Source organism: Fragaria vesca, linkage group LG1, assembly GCF_000184155.1.
Source record: "Fragaria vesca subsp. vesca linkage group LG1, FraVesHawaii_1.0, whole genome shotgun sequence".
Classification (NCBI taxonomy): Eukaryota; Viridiplantae; Streptophyta; class Magnoliopsida; order Rosales; family Rosaceae; genus Fragaria; species Fragaria vesca.
Genome location: NC_020491.1, coordinates 20869758 through 20877905, shown reverse-complemented (window position 1 = coordinate 20877905; position 8148 = coordinate 20869758). Strand labels below are relative to the sequence as shown.

Genomic DNA, 8148 nt, shown 5'->3' with positions numbered 1-8148 from the left:
TTTTTTCTCAATTTTATTTTTAACTTTTGAGATAATTTGGTCTCTAATACCAATGTGAGTTGGTGAGTATAAATTTGTTTGATGCAGGTTACAATTGACATATAAAAAGAGGTTGAGTGGGCATAAAAGTGTTAAACAGAAATTCTTCATCTATTGATGCCGCAATGAGCCATTTAACACAGGTTTGGTCTTGCAGCCACTACCGTTTTTTATCTTACGTAATCCAAACTATTACAATCTAATCTTATCTAAATTCTCTGTACTGATGTGCACTTGGCAGGTAAAACTAAGGGTAAAGTTTGTAATTTTCAAGTTGGCTTGTTTCATTACTGTCATAAATAATTTTAATTTCTTTTTGTTATAACTTTTTAGTGTGGACAAATGATATAGAATAACTTTAACCAATATTTCATGTATTAATACAAAAAAAAAGAAGCTATTTGCCATGAACTATGTACCACAGATTCAAATAAAGAACGTATATATAACATGTGAAAACAATCAAAATACAAGTTTGACAGTTTCTGGCCTCAGAATGTTTTTTTTAGTTGCATGCATGAATGTCGACATACTTGTAAGGTTTGACTAAATTTGTTAATATTGACAGATTTTCATGATTGAAAAAACAAAACATTTTACCATTTGAAACTTTTGAGTCAGATTCTGCCAATGAGTTTTCTTTTCCATCTAATGCATTGATAAAAAATCTTCATACTTTGGCAATGAATTTAAGAAATTTGGATTCACGTATTGGTTGGTGCATGCACACAGAGTTGCCTTGTTTTTTCCTAAGACATAAAAGGTTGTATAAATTCATTGGTCTTTTGTACTGATTTATCTCATCACTCTCTAAGTTGTAATATTTTCCCACCTTTCAACAATCTTCTTCACATAATCCTCTGCTTCTCTACTAGCAAACCAACTCCAAATCCCAATTGCCAACATGTCTTCCATCTACAGCAATGACTCTGCACCAGAAAATGTACACACTCTTGCTAATCTTCAAAGTACTAAGACTCAAAGTTGTCAAGACCACAAGTTGCATGTTCTACTACTTGAAGGAATGAAAAAAATAGTTTGGTAAGTAATTATGTGTATTTTTGATTGCATATGTTGTTCAAATAATTATTATGCATATTATGATGGATTGATTTTGGCTGATGTTCATTCAATATATGGTGGCTGCAACATCCGAATTAAAAAAAATGCCAGAGAATTCCAGCTCTACTTACAATCAAACGCCAAAAAGAGGATGAAGTCATCCCTATAAGCGATGAGAAGGTGATCAATTTGACTCATTTACTTTGGTTAACATTAAATCTCTCAATTTAGACCTTTGTTTTATTCTTTAATTAATTAATCTTATATATCGTTAATATTTCTTGCTTCATTTTCTCTAGGTATTAGAGTCGCTACTAAACTATAAACAACCAAAGGCTGCGACACTGCACATTGGAGAAATTGAGGTCTCCTTTTATATACCCGAAGATCTAGCACTGCATGAGTTAGATCTTGAGAAGGTATAACTTAAATAACAATTTATTTAATTTTTTTTCAGTATTTAGAACCAAACTATAATATATGTGATTCTGTTTTGAACTACGTTGGAAGTGCTTAATGTTTTAAAAGGTGATACTATTTTGGTAATAGTAATTTGTCAGCCCCACATGTAAGCTATTATGTACGGTTTTTGCTGATCACTAAAAGAGTTGGCCTGTTTCTTCAAAAAAAAATAATACATGTGATTCTTGTTTACATTCACAGTTTTATATATCTCTATTAATAAAGCCAGAAGGAGATTCCAATGGTTAAATTTTTAAACTTCCGAAAAAGCCTAGAACTTATCATTCTGCAGCTATGTGTAGATATTCATTGAAGGACATTACCGTAATCTTGGAAACAAAACCAAAACGAATAGTACGGGATGACAGGATTCAGGGAAAGAGAGGAAGAGAGAAAAAAAAGGAAGGAAGTGCACAGTCCATGATCTCCCGGCTTTAAAAGAACTGCCAGACTTCAGAAGAACTGCCCGGCCACGATCTCCACATAGACGGTAACTGCCATAACAACGTAGGGTATGAAATCCTATCGAAATAGGAACAAAAAAAGGAGAAAATTGAAATCATATCGGCAGAGGTGGGAGCCATCGATTTTTACGCCGCGTACCCATTTCGTCAGCGATTCTAGTAAGTAATATTGACTGTGGGGTTATCTGGGTTTTTATCTTTGCTTATTTGGGTTTATAGGAGTGATGGAATACTTCTTCTTTTTTTGGGTTCCTGTAGGGAGGACTGGAAGATGTTTAGGAAAAGCAGAAAGACTGTTGACGATGTGGGAGGTTATCGGAGTACATATAGCATCGAAGAAAAAGGAAGAAAAAGAAAGAAAGGAAGGGAGAGTGCTTTGGCTGGAGGGAGAAATAAGAAGGGAATGAGATAGCTTAGGAAGGGAGAGTGATTTGGCTGGAGGGAGAAATAAGAAGGGATTGAGATAGCTTCATAGGTCTAGTATTGACTTGGATAAGCCTGATGCTGAATTTTGAGGTAAGGTGGTTAAGGATTGATTAGTCAAAGTTTTCTTCAATTTTTACTTGCATGCATTAGATTGAAGTCACCTGGGTTGTAAAATAACTTGGGATCTGAAGCTTTTGAGTCGAGAGGGATAAAGTAAACTCAAGGGATTGGATAGAAAGATCAGCTTATGTTGAGAACTTTATTTGACCTGTTTTGGGTTTGTACTTGAAACTTTTTGGTGTTGTTCTTGAATGTCTGTACTCATGATCTGGAAAGTGTAGTGTCCTATGATAAGCTAGATAAATGGTAGTGTTTTTCTGACATTAAAGTGCTTTGTGCTGAAATTGTTCTCAGTTTTATCGAGTGCAGCTGTTTTGAATTCGAAATTGAGTAGGATATAGGATTTCGTTTTGCTTGAAATTATGTGGAGTTGTTCTTCAATGTGTGAACTCTTGATCAGAAAAGTTCAGTGTCCTATGAATAAGCTAGATAACTGGTTGTGATTTTCTGAAGTTAAGTGCTTTGTACTAAAATTGTTGTAAGTGTTATGCACTGCAGCTGTTTTGTGTTTGAATTTGTTGAGGATTTATGATTCCGTTTGGCTTGAAATATCGTGAAGTTGATCTTCCATGTGTGTACTACTGATCTGAAAAATTTTAGTGTTCTTTGATAAGCTAGATAAATTATAGTTTCTGATGTTAAGTGCTCATTGATGAGTACTTTTCTGCCATCTAGGCTTTTGTATGAGATATCTTTGTTTCCTCCGCCACATGGGTTAGTGTGCGCCCTATCCAGAAATGAATAGTGTGAGGCTATTGTAGGCCCTATTCATAGGGGAATAATGTAGTATGTTTCGGTAAGTGCTCTGTGAAATGACTCTCCCCTTTTTAGTTGTAAAAAGGGTTATGTGTTTGTCCTCAAATTGTGATATTTTTGCCTTATGAGATGTGAATAAGGCAAATACCTATGAGATGTGAAATGTACTATTTGAATATGTGAGCTTTGATGTGAATAAGACTTGATGTGTTTGATTAGAAATTTTAGAATCATGTATAAGATTAATGTCTCTTGCAACAAATTACTAATGTGATATTTTGTTCTATGTCAGTTGGTTAGTGTAGGTCCTATTCATAGGGGACTAATGTGGTATGTTCCGATAAGGTCTCTGTGAAATGACTCTCCCCTTTTTAGTTATAAAAAGGGTTATGTGTTTGTCCTCAAATTATGATATTTGTTGCCTTATAACAAGGCAAGGCCTATGAGATGTGAAGTGTACTGTTTAAATATGTGAGCTTTGATGTGAATAAGACTTGATGTGTTTGATTAGAAATTTTAGAATCATGTATAAGATTAATGTCTCTTGCAACGAATTACTAATGTGCTATTTTGTTCTATGTCAGTTGGTTTAAATATCCGCTTGCTAAATTTATTTTGTTACCATATTTTGTGTTAATTCATTGCTTGTGTAATTGATTGTTTTAATTAGCAAGGAACCAAGCACGGGAAATGCTCATTGGTGATTGATTGTTAAACTACGAAACATAGGAGTTTTTGATTTTTTGTTCTACTTAGTTTTTAATGTAATCCACTTGTTGAGTGGTTTTACTAAAATGTTTTGCTTTTGTTAGCTTCTCTCCATTAGGGCCATTACCTATTATTCTTTATTTCCATAACTACAGATGATTTGCTGTAGCTACCTATGTTTCTTGTTATGTTCTCTTTTGGTTTGGGATGTAAAATTTCCCTCAGTCTACTAATTTTTAACTTTATTTTGTAAGTTGTATTGTTGTCAAATAAGATCACACTTTGTGGTAAATTTCTTTTATAATTTTGGTTTCAAGGTTGAAAAGAGTTGGGTTATAGGTTCTTTTGACAAGGACTTGGGTTATAAGTCGGATGTCGTGCACATATTAGGTAAAATGCTGCACAAAAGTATTGTAATATGGTTTGAAGGATGTGACAAATACGCTAGCTATTACTTGGAGGTGAGATCGCTTTGTTGGTTTTAAAATTTATTTTTGTGCTTGTTAGTGTTGATGGGAGTAATAAGACACTCGATCTAATGTTTTATAAATTTGTATCATGATTCAGCTTGCTATGTCAATTGCGTGCCTTGAATATGCCAGAGCATCGCGCTTCAAATTTGCCTTGTTTGTTAGACTTTGCTAGATATAGGTTTTCAGCCACAAATTGAAATAGATCAGGATTCCTACTGTCAATACTTTATATATATGGACTTCTATGTGTTACCTTGTTCCCATCAGAGCATATAATAGTTATAAATGCTACTACTGCATTTAGCTTTGATTTTCATGGTAAAGTAACACGAATGGATTCATGCATGCATTCATGAACATAAAATACTATACTATAGAAGTTACACAAATGGATGCATGCATTATAAATGCTGCTCTGCATTCAAGTTTAATACATCCATTTGCATGAGTGTTTCCTCTCTAGTCTAGTCCTTGAGTGTATATGCAAATGGATTTATTTTTTTTGCTGCCTCGGTTGCTGTGGATATACGACACTGGTTTGAATATTTTATGGTATTATAGTTGATATATACTGTCAAAACATAGGTATACATGTATGATTTATGGTATCATAGTTGATATAATGTTTCGACATAGGAATACATGCATGTTTAAAGCCGATTTGTGGTTGAAGCGTGTCTAATAGTCTAATAAGGAAGAAAAAATAAAATAAAGCATACTAGAAGTACTCTCACTAAGTCTTAGTTCACTTGCTATGAGGATCACTTTTTCTTGGATCATTAAATGTATATGTTGTAGCAAATACAACCTCTTGAATTTCCTTAGTTTTACTTTTGAGATGAAACGGGAACCGTAACCGGTTGGTGATTATTCAGAGTTTCTTTAGCTAAATGGTGAACGAAAGGTATAGGTGTATGAGAGTGTTTATAGCAAACTATCCATGCTTGTCTATGAAAAATACATGACAAGAAGGAAAACAATGTTTCTACGCTCGGTAGTATCACTGTTGATTCTAATGTTGCTCGGTAGTATCATTGTTGATTGTTATGTTATGCTCAAATTAAGTAGCAACACCAACTTTAACTGTTGGCTAGTTAACCTTGTATTAATTTGAGTGACAGCTAAGCCTTATGCGAATGTAGATTGCAGTTTCATCGTTATAAGATTATAAGTTTCAAGCCGATATATAGTAATTATGTGAGCTTATATGAGTTATTTTTAATTTTTTATGTGTCATATATCAGCAACTTGCCTATAGTGCCCTCATGCCTTAAAGATGATTAGACTAAACATGGCAGACAGGTAGGAATGAATTGATCATCGAAGACGATAAGTAAACTGTAGCATCAATTGTGACAAACCGATCGATATGTAATAAATCCTGCAACAATTCTTCAACCAGATCCTTGCTAGTATCCTAGCAGCATGACTTTATGGCCAACATTTTTTTTGCTGGAATAGCTTGTTTTTTAGCAAGAAACGACTGGAAGCTAAAGGATTGTCTAGATCACTTGGTCTAGAAAGGGCAGGCTGAATAGGTAATATAACTCATTTCTAAATAGTTGATATAAGGTTGCGTATTGATATAACTCACTTTTGAATAGTTGATATAAGGTTGCAGATTGTCTGTGATTGTTCACTTTTGAATAGTTGAAAAAGGATTCATGTTTGCATTGCTGTATTACCACTGTGTACATGGACTTCCATATGGAAATCATGAATGCTGCAGATATAACCACAAAATTTGACTGAAACTGCAAGATATGCAAAGCAAGAACAACCGCCTTTTCACGTTTGTGTGGGTGTAGTTTCTTTTATGCTATGAAATGTAGGGGTGGGCATAGATGGGATGGGACGGGATAGAGCTAATCCCACGGCCTGTCCCGGATATTGAAATCGGGACAGGACGGGACGAGATTTGCGTTTTTAAGATTTCATCCCACCCGGGCCCTATCCCGGTTGGGACGGGATGGGCCTAATCCCGGATAAAAAAAGTTAAAAATAAACTTGTAAGTAAAGGAAAGAGTTTCATAGTTTATAGTGCTCTTTACTCTATTAAGTATTAACAAGTACTTGTAACATATTTACAAGTACAACACGGTGTAATAAGAGAATTTATATTGCTTATTTTCTCTAAACTTGTCATCACTACTATGGTGCAAGAAGAGAGTCTATAACAATCAACAAATTAAAGTATTAAACATCACTATTATTGAATTGGAGATAACCTATTAACTTAAAGAAACAAAGAGTTAAGATCAAAACACTTAAATGAAAGCTTCAAGTCACATATTAATTAATAAAAAATCAATTATTAAAATGGTCGGGATGGGACGGGCCTAAACGGGATTTGAATTATCCGTCTCATGTCTTGTCCCGTTGTATAGGGATGGGATGGGACGGGATAGGCCTAACGTTTTGATATTTAAATCTGGTCCCGTCCCGGCAAATTTCAGGATGGGACAGGGATGGGTTCGGGATTACGGGATTTTATGCCCACCCCTAATGTTATATGACCTTTTTAAAGTGAAGGTGCATGGGTTAGAATCTCTTAATAAAGAGACACAGTTTAGCAATTTTCCTTGTGAATTTGAGCAGTAGCTTAACAAATTCCACTCAGAGAGAACATTAGTTGGTTATGTAAAATGCGGTTGCATGCCAAATTCATCTCAATGACGATTTGGCGGATATTAATCACTATAAACTAGTTGCTTATTGCACATGTTCACAGAGAAGTTACCCTCAAATGAAAATAAGCTACGTGTTTTTAGACCTACATTTGCTAAACTGTGTTGCAGGCTAGGCTTAAAACTGCTGGAATGGTAGTACTATATAATGATATAATGATGATGATATATCACTGGATTCACTGCTATTCATTTCAGCTTTCTTTTGTTTCATGGATACATGGTGAAGATTGTATTATGCAAAACAGATCTTTTGAGGAGAAAAACCTTTGTTTGCATCGGAGAAAAACCTATGCGTTCTTGCACTTTGTAAGTTGTTTCATATCCATTGTTAATCATTATTGACATGGCATTTCAGTGGTAAATAAGAAATTTAAAAATCTTGAATTTCACATTTTCAAACATTCTCCTATCTGCACTTTGAGCTGTAAGATTGCAAATGATAATAACATGATTTTCTTCATTAGCAGAAGTGTTGTCTCTAGCAACAAACTCAAAGTAAAAGCAAACGCATCCCCAGTTTGCATCTCAACAAATACAGCAGAAGTGCATACTTTCAACTCAGCCACCAGTACATTTATGTATAGTGCATGTCAATAAGCGTAGCACCACCCCCAACACACTACATTTATATCTAATTTCATCCCCGTAGACATATGCATATATATATATATATATAGAGGATGTGAAGCGGACGTCCGCACTCCGGTTTAAAGTGCGGACCTCGTCCGTTCTCCGCCGTCTCACGCCGGCGACGGCTTCTCTCCTTCCCGGACGACAGCACAGGCTTCCAGGACGGTTTCTCTCCTTCCAGGACTGGCCGGCGACAAGTTTTCTGGCCAGATTGAAGCTCTGGACGGAAAACACCATGATTGATCAAGGTTGGCTGGAAAACTTGTCGCTGGTCAGTCCTAGAAGGAGAGAAGCCGTCCTGGAAGCCTGTGCTGTCGT

The 8148-nt window shown here is 35.2% G+C and overlaps 1 non-coding gene across 1 annotated transcript in view; it reads left to right on the top strand.

Moving 5' to 3' along the window:
• The window catches only part of LOC101291569, an 8136-nt gene extending 6048 nt beyond the window's left edge, over positions 1–2088 (top strand). The window contains exons 5-9 of the transcript XR_183795.1: positions 88–182; positions 961–1080; positions 1213–1281; positions 1401–1520; positions 1866–2088. This is a non-coding gene — a transcript (uncharacterized LOC101291569). The remainder of the gene's footprint in view (positions 1–87; positions 183–960; positions 1081–1212; positions 1282–1400; positions 1521–1865) is intronic.
• The last annotated feature ends 6060 nt before the right edge of the window (positions 2089–8148 follow it).